Source organism: Mya arenaria, chromosome 12 (genome assembly GCF_026914265.1).
Source record: "Mya arenaria isolate MELC-2E11 chromosome 12, ASM2691426v1".
Taxonomy (NCBI): domain Eukaryota; kingdom Metazoa; phylum Mollusca; class Bivalvia; order Myida; family Myidae; genus Mya; species Mya arenaria.
This window is the reverse complement of record NC_069133.1, coordinates 8,419,350-8,436,927: the sequence shown is the minus strand read 5'-3', so window position 1 is coordinate 8,436,927 and position 17,578 is coordinate 8,419,350. Positions and strand designations below refer to the sequence as shown.

At 34.4% G+C, this 17,578-nt stretch overlaps 1 protein-coding gene and 1 long non-coding RNA gene across 7 annotated transcripts in view; one reads left to right on the top strand and one right to left on the bottom strand.

The window, feature by feature from the left end:
- Positions 1-1,980: 1,980 nt before the first annotated feature.
- LOC128211249 (uncharacterized) lies at positions 1,981-5,425 on the bottom strand. The gene is made up of 3 exons (XR_008257247.1): positions 5,290-5,425; positions 2,554-2,578; positions 1,981-2,213 (listed from the first exon to the last, which is right to left on the bottom strand). It is a non-coding gene; the product is annotated as an uncharacterized LOC128211249 (long non-coding RNA).
- Positions 3,915-17,578, top strand: part of LOC128211246 (alpha-mannosidase 2x-like) — a 28,829-nt gene continuing 15,165 nt past the window's right edge. The window contains exons 1-2 of one of the 6 annotated variants that reach the window (XM_052915802.1): positions 4,033-4,054; positions 5,306-5,344. The gene's annotated coding sequence lies outside the window, so the exon portion shown is untranslated. Of the gene's footprint in view, positions 4,055-5,017; positions 5,345-5,523; positions 5,617-10,469; positions 10,751-16,365; positions 16,477-17,578 lie in introns of those variants that run through there. The other 5 variants (XM_052915800.1, XM_052915801.1, XM_052915804.1 and 2 more) reach the window with 5 other exon arrangements.

Sequence of the window (17,578 nt, the reverse complement as noted above, 5' to 3'; positions counted from 1 at the left end):
AGGGTGTGGAATTACGAGAATTCTTCTCACTATTAGGTAAAATTCAATTAAAAGTTCTTTTCCTGGATGATAAAAACTAATATGAGTGCTGAAAATTTGGCATTTTTTGCAAATTTTCAACTTAATATTTTTTAAGTTGACCGTTTTGGTAAGACTATTATATTAACAAATAATAATAAAATATATTATTATTATTATTATTATTATTATTATTATTATTATTATTATTTGAACTCACCATACAGTATCTCTAACAATGAAAACAGAAGAGAGACTTAGTAAACCAAGTATGGTTAATTCTCAATTCTGTGATTTACTCACTGTTTATACGTTTCATCACTCCTTATTTTTATATGTATATTATACACTTCGATTTCTGTTCTGTTTTGTTCAAGATTTTCTGCAATAAATACTGGTTAAACCAAAATATATTTGCTGGTATACTATATACAAAGTTTCCTAGGCTAGCAATAATTTCGTTTCGTTAAGATGGTAAATCATGACAGGGATTTATAGCTATGTTTATAAGCTATAGGTATTTTTCAACCATAAAACACGTATTACTGCTACCTTTATATACTTTACTGAGTAAAATTGAATGAGGATTTTTGTACATATAGGAAAAAAATTGCATCGTTATAAAACTGCACACATGGCATTAAAACGCCAATTTTAATGTCTATATTAATAATTTATTATATTGGTATAACATTCACTAAATAGTTGACATTCAGTACGAAATGCATGCACTGGTGATTACGCTCGTAAGAATAATTAATATCAGGTACTTGTTGTATTTGCACATTCTAAAAATTAATTGTTATTGTGAATTAAAAACAAGAATGAAAATGTATAGCTTTTGAAAATTTGAAACTTCTTATTTCAGTAATCACTTTATGTAAATATATAAAACGATTTCCTTAAAACATGTGAATTGGACATTAATTTTCGATAACATTGTAAAGTTGAAATATGCAATTATCAATTGAAAATGTAATAATTAGTACGCTATGTTGCCTGTATTGTATGAAACTGACTGTATATATATGTATAGACGTAAAGACATTGTTTATGCCTGTCGCCATTTTGAATGAAATTCGGGCACATTTGTCTTTGATCTTCTGTTAAATATGTTATGTTATGTTATTTAATGTCATAGTGGCGGTTCTAGTGGGGGGGGGGGGGGCACATGGGCCCGTCCCCTCCCCCAAGTTTGTTGGCCAGCAAATAAACCCTAAAGCACATAATTTTGACCGCAAATTGGTACATTAACAAGTAAAACGCTTATTAAATATATATTTATTTTATAAAAGTATTCTTGAATGAAGGGTTTAAATGCTTAAACGATTTTATACGTGTCATTTCAGTGAAATAAAAGTGTTGAGGGGATGGGGGGCATTCCCAACCGTCAGTTATGAATTCCTTAATCCGCAGGGGATCCAACGTAAATTATTTTAGCGGAATTTAAGTGGGAGGCATGTTCAGTGTGGAACAAAATGGCGGATTCTCTACGGTATGTTTGACTTGAATACTTGACTTGAATATGTGTATTTAGTCAAAATATATACCGTTTTTGGACCTAATTTAGCTAAATTATTATCGAATATTTGCATCTATTTCTTTACGACGGCTTGTGCACTAACTGTTTGCCATGGAAGTTTTAAGCATTTTGTTCGGTGCTGAGACTATCAGGCGCGTAGGAAGTTTTAAGCATTAATAGAACCGATTTCCAGTGAGTTCAGGTTTTATTTTCATGTTTTCTTCTAAACCTTTTTTCGGTTAAAATAGTTGATAGATATAAAACTAATATTGTTTAGTAACATTTATTCACTATTACATTTATTTCATATTTTCTATTTCTTTAGCAAATACAAACATTTATAAATAATCACAATAAATCAAACACAATGTAAACATGAATATGCACATTCTGTCGAATAATCTATGCACTATCATACAGAAATAGCCGAAAATGAAAACTCGGTGTTCCATACCACTGACAAATTCATTTGCCACAGTCTCTAAGTTCATAATGTCAGTGGTCACCTTGTGAACACGGAGGATCATCAAATAGTTCAGTCTTTCCTTGGTCATTGTTGATTGCAGGTAGGTTTTTAGCCGGTGCTGATGAGCCCGCTCTCAACTTTCGTGTTGCAAATCCTGCCGCCTTTTATCGCCGTCATACATGTAAAGCGGAAGGAACGACCTGTAACCTACAAGCAAAAAAATAACGTTATGAGCAACAGCGACATATTAATTATTGTGCAATCATAGATTATTAAGTATATAGTATAATATAACTAATATTGACAGAAGACGGGTGCCTGATAGTAGCACATATTATTTGTGACAGACGCATAACTGTAACCATGTTTGCTCCTGTAATAGCATTAAATAATATTACAACAAAATTAAGATTTTGCTTTTTTGAGTCTTCATATCAGACTCAACCCATGAATTTGTCAAATATCATTATTACAGCATTAACATATCAGAATAACTGTATCTTATAATCTAATATATGATAATAAATATTTATGCCATATAACATACCTGAAGTATTGAACTATTGGTGACGCTGAAATTTTGAAATTTTAAGGGTAAAAAGTTTAAGAATATAAACAGATGATGGATATTCTGAAAATTGCTAACATTCAAATCAAATTCAGCATCATACTGTCGGAGTTATTTATTTAAAAGGAAAGAGATGTGAAATGTGGCATTTATTAAAGATCATGTTTATTTAATCAAAATGCTAGATTGAATATACTTTCAATGCAAATATTATGCAATATGATAACACAGTGATTTCCCTTTGTTATACATGTGCCATTCGTTTTCTTAGACTAGCAGTCGGTTTCCAGAGAGGATTTTACTGAAAACTCTTTAAGCAGGGATAATTCTAGTAAGCGATATCCGCGATTTCTCGCATAAAAATCGCTCAAATCGCATCCAAATCACATAAATGCGAGATATCCTCGCGCTTGATCGCAGTTTGTGTATTTTGTGCCTTTTCCTTTTTGTTGTTTTACAAAATAAAGCATCGTAGTCGCAGACAGCTTCTTGTTTATATTTATTGAATATCTCACGAATTGCCTCCCCTACATTGAATGCATTTGTCTTATCGAATGTTTTGATCGATATCGTCCACGCACTTAGTCTAATTGTTTTCAAGCGTTTTTGCGACCCGGAATAATTTTGTTTACGACTTTACGAATATAAAATACCAGGTTCAGATGAAAACAACATTAGAAAAGCCTAAAGAAAAGTCAATGCACATTTCAGCAAGAATGGCTAAATCCTATTATTTGCTCAAGTATAACGAGTATGAATGAATTTCTTCTAGTCAAACAAGTGTATATATTATATCTATATATCTATATATTATAAATTTGCAAATAAATTGATATTCATGAAACAATGAAAAAAGTTACGGTTATGCATTGTTTTATCACTGTGTTATCCATGTATAAAAAAATCTCACTGTCACCAATTTTAGACAAATGGGAGCAAATCTCTCATTGAAAATCTAACAAAGAATTATCCCTGTTTAAGGGACATGTTGTTTGCTGTGCACATATTTTTAGCTAAGAAAGTTCTGTTGTTTTGTAACTGAACTTGATATTGTGCTATCATTTGAAAGTGTAAAAAAATGGATAAAATATACACTGTATATATACTAAACTTTGATATACAATATCTGAAATGAGTGCCCAATATTTTTTGTCTATTGCTAGCGCATAACAACATACTTTAAAAAATGTTTTTGCTAAAAAAACATATTATACGCAAACACATGTTAAAAATGGAGCGGTAGGAATGTATGTTTACATAAACGCGAACTATGCGGGGCCTACGAAACGTAATATTTTCTTGCCGTATTTTGAGCACATAACTGCACTTGTCTTCAAGGGTTTAGATGCACAAGCTTACGCGGAAACCCTTGAAATTCTTGAATGCAATAAACCTTTTGCAAAAATTTACAACAATAAAATTGGATTAAGTGTTGGATGTCTCGTCATATATTAAACATTGTTTCCGCATTCAAATGAAGGTTTGTGCTTATTAATTTTGCTTACAAGTTTATTATCATGCGCTTATCTAACAAGAGTTTTATAAAATGTTCACTTTTTATTATGTGTAGTCCCTGAAAGATACTGTCACCTACATTCTTACAGATATCTGTCATTTGACCCCCATTTCTGTGTATGATGACAAATAATAAACACTTCTTGTATCAAATCTTGGATAATGTTGTATTTTGGCTTTCTTAGAGCAACTGCTCCTATGTGTGGAGATCTGTCTTCGCTTCTGTTTCCCCTGGCTCTTAAAGCCACCCGGTAACTTACATCCATATTCGGTCGCGAATGATGCGAAAACTGTCCAATCAAATGTTGTTGTTTTCTTCATCTAGGTCTCTCTCTTCCTCCACCCATCTCTCACTCTCAACACTCTTCCTTCCTTCTTTTATCTCTTCTATAACCTTTACATCACAGGCTCTTGCCTCACCTTCACTCTTCTCTACTGCTTTCCCTAACCTCACTCCTACACAAAGGGTACACAAGGTAGAAAAATCGGCTCTCTTTATGGTTATCAAAATTAATAGTGCTCTCCCTGAACCAATTTTCCTCTCTTTTTCACTTCTCACTCTCCCTTTCTACCCCCCCCCCCCCCTCTCTCTCCCCCCTCTCTCTTCGCCCCTTCTGACCCCTCTCATCATCTCTTTCCCAACCCTCCCTCTATTTTCATGCATCTTACACCCCAGCCCCTCTTCCTTTCTTCTCATTTGATAACACACATGACAGAGTAGCCATGTCAGAGTCAAGGGAGCTACCGGCCAATCTCACTAATGTAATTTAGTATAACCTGGCGAAAGGTGACTACCACAGCTGCTTTTAGTTATCACGCAATGCAAATCGATAGAACTATAGCAACGAGTCTGCAGAGAAATGCGACGTTTTAGCACTAAACAGCTTGAGAAAATTCGCTTGCATTCCTGCTGTGTAAGGACTTAAATATTATTAAAGGTTGTTCCTTTTGGTTTCACTAGCATCTGCTACAGTATAATATACATTGGTGATTATATACGGCGAATTAAGGCCGTTAAGAAATGTACGATACAGCAGGCACCATGCTATCGATATACATTTCCTGGCAAGGGCTACAGTGTTGATACAAGATGGAATGAGCGATTGTCAGATTGTATGAGCAATATATCTGCCAGCGTTGATGGAGATCTAATACGATAAGCCCAGTACGAATAAACCGGATGTATACAGACACACATACCTCTATATTCTTGTAGAAACAGTGTTGTGAAAATCACTTCTATGAATGGTGAAAGGTAAGATATTTTAACTTCTCTGATATCATAATGCATTCAGAATTGTAATCTATCATACAGCATGATGTCAGTTTTTTTCCCACAGTATTTATTACTTTTTAGAGCAAACTACAAGCACACGTATTCGTTTAACTTCAAATTTAACAATTTATTACGTTTGACGTAGTTTAACGTTTAACTTGGCACGGAATTTATCGGTTCAGTTCATACATTCTATTTATGCTTATTATCATGTAAACAATGCTGTGAAAGTTGGTATAAATGAATTACATGTAAGTACGTTTTACAATAGCGTTAAATTTGAATAATTACGGGAGCATAATTATATAGGCTATCATATAATTGTATATCGTATATTCTGTTGATGTGATCATATAGTCATGTCGACGGTGTTTATGTCGACTTAAAGAGATATATTTGGACAAGTTGACAAAAATGTCGACTTTTTCACCAGTTAAGTCGACATATTGAAGTCATTTGTTTTGAAACAAACAGTTGAACATTCTATGTCGACTTAATTCCTTTGTCAACAGTTAAACTTTTTTAAAAGTTTGTCGTCGTATCTAGTTGATATGAACTTGTGTTCATTCTTGTGAACATTCAAAATAATCACAATTTTAGTACACACGATATACTCCTCCGTGTGATCTGATCAACAGTATATTCTCATCTGTACGTTCATAATCACACCATCAGAATACACATATCCATACGTTCATGATCACGTCATCAGAATACAAATATTTAAACGTACATGCTCACATCATCAGAATACACATATTCATACGTACATGATCACACCATCATAATACAAATATTCATACGTACATGGTCACACCATCATAATACACATATTCATACGTACATGGTCACACCATCAAAATACACATATTCATACGCACATGATCACATCATCAAAATACACATATTCATACGAACATGGTCACACCATCATAATACACATATTCATACGTACATGGTCACACCATCATAATACACATATTCATACGCACATGATCACATCATCAGAATACACATATTCATACGTACATGGTCACACCATCATAATACACATATTCATACGCACATGATCACATCATCAGAATACACATATTCATACGCACATGGTCACACCATCACAATACAAATATTCATACGTACATGATCACACCATCATAATACACATATTCATACGTACATGATCACACCATCAAAATACACATATTCATACGCACATGGTCACATCATCAAAATACACATATGCATACGTTAATGGTCACACCATCAAAATACACATATTCATACGTTAATGGTCACACCATCAAAATACAAATATTCATACGTACATGATCACACCATCATAATACACATATTCATACGCACATGACCACACCATCAAAATACACATATTCATACGTTAATGGTCACACCATCAAAATACAAATATTCATACGCACATGATCACACCATCAAAATACAAATATTCATACGCACATGGTCACATCATCAGAATACACATATTCATACGTACATGATCACATCATCAGAATACACATATTCATACGTACATGGTCACATCATCAAAATACACATATTCATACGTACATGATCACATCATCAAAATACACATATTCATACGTACATGATCACACCATCAAAATACACATATTCATACGTGCATGATCACACCATCAAAATACACATATTCATACGTACATGATCACATCATCAAAATACACATATGCATACGTACATGATCACACCATCAAAATACACATATTCATACGTACATGATCACACCATCAAAATACACATATGCATACGTACATGATCACACCATCAAAATACACATATGCATACGTACATGATCACACCATCAAAATACACATATTCATACGTTATTGATCACACCATCAAAATACACATATTCATACGTTAATGATCACACCATCAAAATACACATATTCATACGTTAATGATCACACCATCAAAATACACATATTCATACGTACATGATCACACCATCAAAATACACATATTCATACGTTAATGATCACACTATCAGAATACATATATTCATACGTACATGATCACCAGTTTTTACGATATAATCTCCCATACCTACATGATTATAGGAAGTCTTGTCGACTTGTATTATGTCGCTGTTACGAATTTTAAGGCGACATTTTGCAAAAACATATAATGTCAGCATTTTCACATATTCGCTGGATACATCGGCTTTCTTTTGTTCGAAAAGCGATTGATCACACCATGTGGAGTTCTATGAAATATTTAACTTCATTTGTAGACTAAGTGCCGTTGGCCCGTCAAAATGGGAAATTGTCTATTACCTCAATTTCAATTCAATTGGATTCTTAATGGATGAAATGTGCACCATAAAACAATTATGTATGCGCCGCAAATGGCACAACTTCATCAAATATTTAATGGCAGCATTAACGTTTTAATTTATGTGTATGGGTCAATAAAGGGTAAGAAAAACATCACAGTTTGCAAGAACAAACCTTTGTCCAAAATCAATATTCTTAAATATACACTCTTACTCCCAAATAAGATTTACCACGATTGATAACATTGTTAAAAGATACCAATTCGATGAAATAGGTCGCAAACAATGGTTTTTATTAAGGAAACCGAGTTTAATTTAAAAGCAAGATGCAGAAAACACGGTATTTCTACCTAGTGTATATCGCAGTTAATCTTTTAGCATTAACCAACCATTTAATATGTTTGCGTTTTCAGCTTTTAAAGCTGCACTTTCACAGATTTACCGTTTTGACAACTTTTTTTTTAATTTTTTGTCATGGAATGAGCAAATGTTTGAGTAAATATCTTCAAACCAGTGATATAAAACTGCTGACAAATGATCAGATCGCAGATTTTCATATTTCCGCTCGAAAATTAAAGTTGTCAAAACGGTAAATCTGTGAGAGTGCAGCTTTAAAACACGGTTACAATCTTGATATCAGTAATTAATATTTTCCATAAATGCATTATTCAGTCAGTAGTTTAAGGTTTATTACTCAAAAATTATGTTTGTGAAACATATGTGTGTATTGATTTGAATAAGAGTGTTACTTTAAGCACATCTGCCACATTGCCTGTCCGGCCGGTAGTTCTATTGATGTTAGTAATGTCTGTTATTATACATGTATACTGGATAGTAGGTTCAGTCATTGTTCAGACGGTGCTGAAATACTGATTAACAATTAATGAGGGAGGTGTTGTATATATTAACTTTGTACCTGATGTTTGAGAGGGTTTCCTTTGTTTTCGTCTATACATGAACTATACATGAACTATACATGAACTCGCATATCGGAACTGTAAAAATCAGGTGGAGATTATACGTCCGGAAAGTACATGGTACAGCATAAAAATAGATGGTTGAAATACCGAGTAACAATCAATTAAAGGGACTAGACACCAGCTGGTCCCCAAAAATATAGTATTTCCGCAAAACAAGTCTTGGATTGTTAATATGAGGTAGTGTGATGCCAATGATAGTATTAAATACATCATTTTACATAATTTTATTATTTAACGAATATTTTGACGCTGTCTTAACTGTGTTCACACACTCGAAAACAGGGCATATTGGTTTCCCAGTGTATATTAGGCAGGTTAAAGTCACCTGGTTAGAACAGATAGATATACTGACGGTTTTTTAATCATAACTGGGATTTACGTGGTAGACACACCCAGTAAATTTCGATTTGGAAAAATACGCAAAAACTACGAAAGATACAGTTGTCGTCTACGATGGGATACATCAGTATAAAGTAGGATTCAATGCGTTGTACACAACGATATCAATTTTATGTAAGTTTTGACTTATAAATATTTTCTTTTTTTCCCTTGCAATGGTATCATCGGGTGTCTAGTCCTTTTAAGGTGTTGTATGTCTTCAAGTAATGAACATAAACTTTTTTCCGCATATGTCAAGCATTGTTTGCCTTTCGTTATTAATTTATTTTAATAGATCACCCTGTGTATATTGATGTTCCAGTTATCTAGTCATTAATTGGAAATTAGATTACTAATTAGGGACAACCCTGGCCCGTTTTTAAATAATATTAATACACTGGTCTGTAACCTTTGATTAAACTCCATTGTTTTCCGAGAAAGTTACGCGGTACACGATGATACGGTGACATAAATCATCGTGTTAAAGAATGATTGCGTCTAAAGCAAATACAGATATATCTTTCTAAGAAGCCTGACTATTGATTTCTGTCCCTCATGTCTTTATGACAGCACTTAGCCAAATCATGCTGGCTTTAGCTGAGAAACACATTTCTCAATGTCACACAACCAGCCGTTGCTTTCTACAGAAATGTCTGCAACATATTGCCCCCGGGCTAATGTCACTGGTCGGAAAAAGCTATTAGCTAGTGTAATAATGTTTATCAAAACCGACTTGAAATAAAAATTCTCTTATCTACTCTTATCAACATATATTCGGAAATGACATTGCTTCATCATCATCATCATCATCGTCGTCGTCGTCGTCGTCGTCATCATCACCACCACCACCACCATCATCATCATCATCGTCGTCGTCGTCGTCATAATTATCTTCAGCAGTAGAAGCAGCAGTCTCATCATAATCAGCAGCAGCAGCATCGCCAACAACAACACGAGTTCCATCACCACCACCATCATTGTCTTTGGTTTGATTATCAAAATCAGTTGTGGAATAATTGGACTGTATACAATACATTTACTTGATATTCGAAGATATCATCAAAGCTTACATTTCGAAAATGATATGCAATTCAACTATTTTGTTACGAGAAAGCTTCGAATAAATTTACATCTAAGATTGCACAAGCAATAGCGTGATAAATGTTCCGAAATCTCAGATCAAGTTTCTGAATTATTCCACAGCAGTTGCGCTCTATCGATTCTTGTTTTAAGTATTTGTTATCTGCAGTTTTAAGGCACGCAAGCTATGCCATGAAAGTGAAAATCATCGGTCCAATACAATATCCCATAAGTTGCCAATTGAAACATCTTCAGACTCCTCACAGAAGTAGCCTGAAAGAAAAGTTAAACACGGATGTTTATTTTAAGTATTTTGTAAGCTACTTGTAAAAGTTAATATATGGTAAATTTCTTATTTTTCTCTCTATTTAAATGCTAATTATATTTTTTTTCTTGTGCACTAATACAAAAGTAGAAACGGTGGTAATATAAATGGATATACGAACAAACGAACACAAGGGTGGTGAACCGTCCCTACCGCATCTATCGGAATGGATTGTCTTGCTTAACCCATGTCAGTATTCGGACCGATGATTGTATACGTACGGACGGACGACAGATGATCGAACCGAGCATAGAATGCGCGTATGGACGAATATACACACGGTTGATTATCTGGTAATATCTCATTGTTCAAATGTTTGAATTACATAAGTTATGTTTATCATGTCACGGTGACAATTTTTTTTTATATCTATTGGCAATGTTTCACTACGGTTAACCATTTTCTCCCTGTATTGAAATGGAGGAATATCCTATGTGATTGGAGAGGTATTGATATTTTTCGGTGAGCTTTTTAGCACACATCGAGGAGTGTTCTACTTCCGGAGTCCGTCCGTCAACAATTGCTTTAAAGACATCTTCTCTAAAACCCTCATGTCAAATTCACTGAAACTTCACAGAAAACTTCATAGGGTCACCTATAACATTGCAGCAAGACGTTAAAATATTCCAACAACAACATCAAAATGTCTGACTTTCAGTTTTGCTTTAAAACACATCTCCTAAAAAACTTCTGAGTGAAACCAAACGAAACTTCACAAGCTATCTGATGTAACCGTCTACGAAAATATGACAAACGTCTCGATTGACCTTAAACAACAGCGAAAAATGGCCGACTTTCTAGCTACATTTTACAGCCTACAATTTCCGCCAATAGAACTGCAGACAGGCAATTTTTAGGTAGTAGACTTAATAATGCTTCTCTCACTCTGCCCATTCTTAATCATTAAGAATATACTTCAAGTCATCTAACTTATAATAACGTGTACCAGCGTAAACTCAAATAAATTCTGAGCAACTTTTCCACATAAAAGTAAAATAGAAAGGGTTTATAAAAATGGTGAGTAAATATTCTATATTGTTATTTAATCTCAGTCTAAAACAATACACTTGAAGCCGGGGGAGGGGGGGGGGGGGCAAATCTTACAAATCTTGCTACATAAAGGGAGCTTAAAGGGATACCATCTGGTCCCTAAATCGGCAAATACAGAATTTCCTATAAAAAGCCTTGAATTGTCTATACGAGCTAGCATGTGCATCAATTTACATCTTTTAAAGAATAAATGCAACAATCATGTCGACCCACGCCGTCTCAGAGGAGTTTTCCCGTTCAAAATTAGCGCGGAATGGTTTCCCCGTTTTAAAATAGCGCGGAATGTTTTTTTTTTATCCTACAACATCGTAATCGTTCAACACATTAACCTGTCAAGAAGCGTTTAATCCAACTCGCTGTCATTATCAGCAGTTTTTAATCTCTTTCAGACTGTTCCGTCGATCATATTCATCACCGATGTTAATACGCAAAAAATGCGAAAGATAGATGTGTCGTAATTAGGAGATGTGATATATCAGTAAGTGCGATTCACTGCGTCATTCACAACTATATAAATTTTATCTCAGCTTTTGAGAATTTTCTTTTTTTTCTGCAGTTGTTTCATCTGGTGTCTAGTACCTCTCGGCTATAAAACAATTATATACATACGTCATAATAACTATGAAACCTGTTTTACAGTATAATACTTACGTTTGATTACATTTCTTATAATAAATTATGTTTTATACCTACACAGCGATGCCTGCAAGATAGAGGTATTCTCTGACGATTAAGACGTTCACCGTAAGCCCATTGTTTTTCTCTATATTTACCACTTACGGTCAGCCGGATTAAAAAAATGTACGTTTTTGAAATAAGGAAAAAATGAAAGATGCCGTCAAACTCCTGGAATTCATACCATTATATTAAAGTGTATCACATTTCTTAAAAGTTTGATTAAAGTTTGGCGCGTATCAATCTTGGACAAAAATAATGCTAACAAACGTTATGGATGAATTTGACTGACAATTACGAGTTACAATCAATTCTCAAGCAATGGGATGGTTTTGAATGTGCTGAATCATATAGCTATGGTACACTTTATAAGAATTATTTTAACATTTTGCCTTTGAATTTATAATGCTATTTAATTGGAACTTATATTTATATATTTATGTGTGTGTGTGTGGGGGGGGGGGTGCGTGTGTGCGTGTGTGTGTGTGTGTGTGTGTGTGTGTGTGTGCGTGCAATGAAATGAGATTATCGTTTTCTTTCTAACTTCATGTCTGATGCTTAAACGTTTTAAAATTTATGTGTTTAATATTGCGTCACAAAATATGTGCGTATACACACTCAAGCGTACCACCTCATTATAGTTAAAAATCACGTTCATCTACGGTACGTTCAACATGAACACAATATATAACTATACGCAGTCGGAGGAAACCAGATTTGACTTTTATCGTTTAAAACTTTAAAGAATGTGCGTTGAACAGTCAGTAGCAGTAATATAAAAGTGATTAAATCATCTAGTGATTTTTTTTTATTTCTTTTTATATTATACCTTACATTTAATGAATATTTATTTATTCAAATTGAAAATTAAAAAACAAAAACATTCGACTCTTTAGTAATTTTATATGATAATTGAAGAGTTCATGCAAAATATGTGCAAAATATGTGTCACTTACTATATATATAAGACATACAGCCAATCGTCATCCAGGATATTTGCAAAACCCATTACTTGGAAGCTAGGTAATGTTTTACTGTTTTAGATACTAATTCGTTTTGGTTGTTAGTGCAACTAAGATTTGGTTACATGTATGCAAAACTTTAAACAAAAATTAACAGTACTTCAGTAAAACTGCGGTCATTCGAACCGGCGGTCGTTCGGGAACTGGCGGTCAGTCGAGGTTGAAGCTCAGTCCCGACCATTATTGCTTCTATTTTCATATAAAATATGCTGACGCTGGATCGAAACTCGAGGTTTTAGCTCGGGCCGCGGTGTGCTCGAGTGATCGCAGTTTTACTGTAAATGAATTCTGCCAGCTGCAGTCAGAAAGTACATACAGTCTAGCAATATTGTTCAATGGTATTGTGCTGATGGCATGGATATTGTTATGGAGCAATAGATGTTCTTAAAATTAATCTGAGTCAGTGCCTGATGCATGCATTTGGTATCTGTATGTGCAAAGAGACCATTGCAATTAGACGGTTCAATACTTTTAAATATGTAGAAACGTCACAATTGTACAGAAGTTGTTTTGTTTTTTATTTATATACTTTGTATTAATTTATCAATATTGGCAAAGGTCATATTCCCACAAATACGTAGCAAAATCACAAAACTATGTCACTAAGATAATTTCAATTTACGACTATAGTCGACAAAGCTCTTTATTCAAACAGCCCTACGAACATAGCATAACGTAGAAAATCATACTTTATAAGCCATTTATAAAATGGTTTATATTTGCGAGACATAATATTATTATAATTTTCTTCATTGTTTGCCTTGGAGGCTGGAGATATCGCAGCTTAAATTAGTTTAGTGTAACCGCACATTGTATAGTGCAACATAACCTCTGTCATAAATTAGCCTCGTTTTGGATGCGCAGCAGCGAATCCTTTCAGAGAAATTTTACAAATTTATGCACCAGTCAATTGTAACGAAGGCCCTCAGGTCCAGGGAATAGCCGGGACTTTGACTTTCGGTCCAGCAAAACCCGGGTAAAATCTCCGCCCTGCGGGGACGAACTGATGGTTAAACTCCGGCCAAATGCCCCCGCACCCCAGAGACTCTATATAATGCCCAATATCCGCTAAATTTGGCGCTATGACATAACCACCCCGGCCTTGCGGGGCCACCTGGAAAGTAAAAACACGGAGAGGAATGCTTATAGTTGGCGACGCTGGAACACTTCAACTTGTTAAAACCATAGTGAATAAATAACGTTATTGTTTGCTCAATAAGCTACTCCTTTATGATAAAATGTGACCTCTGAGTAAGGAAGACTAGTTTAAAGATGAACTTTTACTCCAAAACAAGCAGTACCACAACTAATACAATTGTTTTCTAATTTACCGAAAAGGATGAATACATATCGAAAACAATGGTTAGTATGAAGAATACCGTGCTTAATTTTGAAAGGAAGGTGCAGAAAACACGGTATTTCTACCTTATGAGACGATAGTTGATCACTGTTAAACTTTTAGGACCCCCTTGCTATTTAATATTTGTGTTTTTTCAGCTATTAAATACACGGCTACAATCTTGTTATCAGTAATTAATATTTTCCATAAATGCATTACTAAGTAAGTAGTTCAAGGTTTATCATTCAAAATTGATGTTTGTTTTACAAGTGTATTAAATCTGATAGTAAGATATCTTTTAATGTACTTTGCTTTTAAGATTAATGTTTGTAAGGGCAAAGCAATTTCACAGATTGATAATTGGCGATATATTGGCGACAACATATTTTAATTTTCTTTCAATAATTTCAAACTGGCTGTAGTGTCACAAGTGGTATGGGATCTTTGCCCCAAATAGAACGCCATAGGTTTTTGTGGCTTACTTTTGCAGTGGATGCGCTGCACTGCAACATGGATACGAAACAAAACAGTTTACATACGCGAGCTAACGTGGGTGCGTAGTTAGCTTATAATTGAAATACAGCCCCGGTTTGATAATAAGGTTCGGGGGTAAACTCAACAGTAATTTGTTCAACGCAGGATGTGCTTAGGTGCGTTTTTTTTCTATATCTTTGAATAAACAAGACACACACATATAAAAGATGGAATTCAAGACTGGCAAGTATTTTTTCCTGAAGCAAACACCCCATGCCCCCTCGGTCTAAAATTTGTTTTTGGACCTTTTGTAAATCATGTGATGGCCCGAGTGCCAATGTTAACTCAGGGATTCTATCCGCGACCATCATTTTGCAAAGTCGAATCAGAAGCTAGCCCCCACCCCCTCCCCTTGACCCCAGGGCTACATGCACGGTGTTAAATTTACCCGATTAAGGCATATTGCAATAAACCTTCCTTTATTGGAGTTGTCCAGAGTCGGGCCATCAAACGATCGTATTGGAATTGAAGATAAACACCTTCTGTTGGAAGTAAAGATTTCCATTGTGAGAGTATCGGTCTACGACAATTCATGATCGCAGTGATAATAGGTATAATTGAAAACCTCCGTTTCTTAAGGAAAATAAAACTGCAGACGTCATTATAAAATCGATGTCAAATAATTTTATTATCAAAACGAAATTGCATCAACAATGTAATTGTGAACAACTCAAATCGAGTTTACTTAATTAGATAGTATGCAAATATATTCGTGTGCTCGCTTTTGTATGTGATTGTGCTTTAGGCATACATTTGGTAAGTCTATCTTTACGCATAATTTATAACCGTCTTGTGTCGATAGTTATTCTTTAAAAGTCTTCGTTTTTTAAGCATGTTGTTTTAAAAACATGTTTGAATTTATACATAGTATATTTGACGTGTCATTGATGTGATCATACTTCATTGCATGAATATATAAAACGTAATAATTATTATAATAAAGAAAATAACTGAAATTCAGAAAGAGCGGAATTTAAAGTGACAGTACATACACACATATAACAAACATAAATTTTGAGTGATTAACCTTTAACTACTTACTAAATAATGCAAGTATGTGAAATATAAACCACTGATAACAAGATTGTAACCTTGAATTTAATAGCGGAAAGCGCTAAAATATTAAATGATTTGTAAATGTTAAAAGATTTATCGATTGTAACCTTGAATTTAATAGCGGAAAGCGCTAAAATATTAAATGATTTGTAAATGTTAAAAGATTTATCGTGGTCTTCTATAGTCTCATAAGGTGGAAATACTGTGTCTTATGCTCATATCTTTTAAATTAAACTTGGTAGCCTTCATAATAACCATTTTTTTATCCTTTTTGGAATGTTAAAACAATATTATTAATTGTGGTTAATCGTATTTGGGAGTAAGAGTGCATCGTTAAAGATAAGTATGGACATACAAAAGTATTAGGCAATATGTCATATATTTTATAATGTAAATTGTGAAATTACGGGCTCCGACTGTACACAGCATACACTATTCAGTAAATCGCGACGAACAGTCAATGACCACTGAGTGGTTTCATAGAATATAAAAACTCAAATTAAACATGTATACCGTGTATAAGATCTGCTATACATGCAATTAAATACTTTAATAAACACATTCAGTATATATTTTTTTAAATGTTTTTAAAAGCAATGTTTAAACTTTATCATTGCAGTGCCGTAGCTACACTGAGGCACACCGAGGCAGCTGCCTCGGTGTTTTTTGGAGGGCATATAAAAATCATCTCTATAGCTCTAAAAATAACTCTTTTCGACTTACTTCATTTGCCTCAATGTACACGAACCATTGACAAATGATACTCCAGAATGCAGGAAATCGCTTCTTGTAAAAAAACTCGGGGGTGGGGGTGGGGGGAGGTCTGCCTCGGTGTTGTTTTGGCTACGGCACTGCATCGTCGTTGTTGTCATCATAAACAGTTGAAACTCGCATCAATGTCGATGGGATTCCTTAGAGATATATGTTGTCAGTGTGTCTCGCAAATTGCCGGGAACGGCCCTTTTCCGATTTTAATCTCGCACAAATATCAGAAGGAAAATGTTCTTTGTTCTTTGGCGTTTTCAGTTGCCGTTGTCGCCCATTGTCGTTTTTTATCCGCTTTTGTCGACGTCGAAAAAAACTGTCGGCACAAGGGCATGGTGGTAGAAATTCATGCAAGGGGGGGGGGGGGGGGGGGGGGTGAAGCGCGACTTGCCTCGACATAATGTGTATTATTCACTTTCTAATTACAACACTTCACGTAATTTGCTGTTTATTAGTTATTATCATATAAACCACTTTCTGTACAAATGTTTCAAGCATTCGAACTGAACTTGCAATTTACCATTATGTCGTAGCGGGACTTGATTGTTTTGTGTATGCATATGTTCGTATATTACAATATATACGACTTGATTCCAAAGGAGAGACTGCGACCATACGATTTTTTGTTTAATTTGTAACACATGTCTGGACAGTTATATAATATATCGTTTAAACACAGG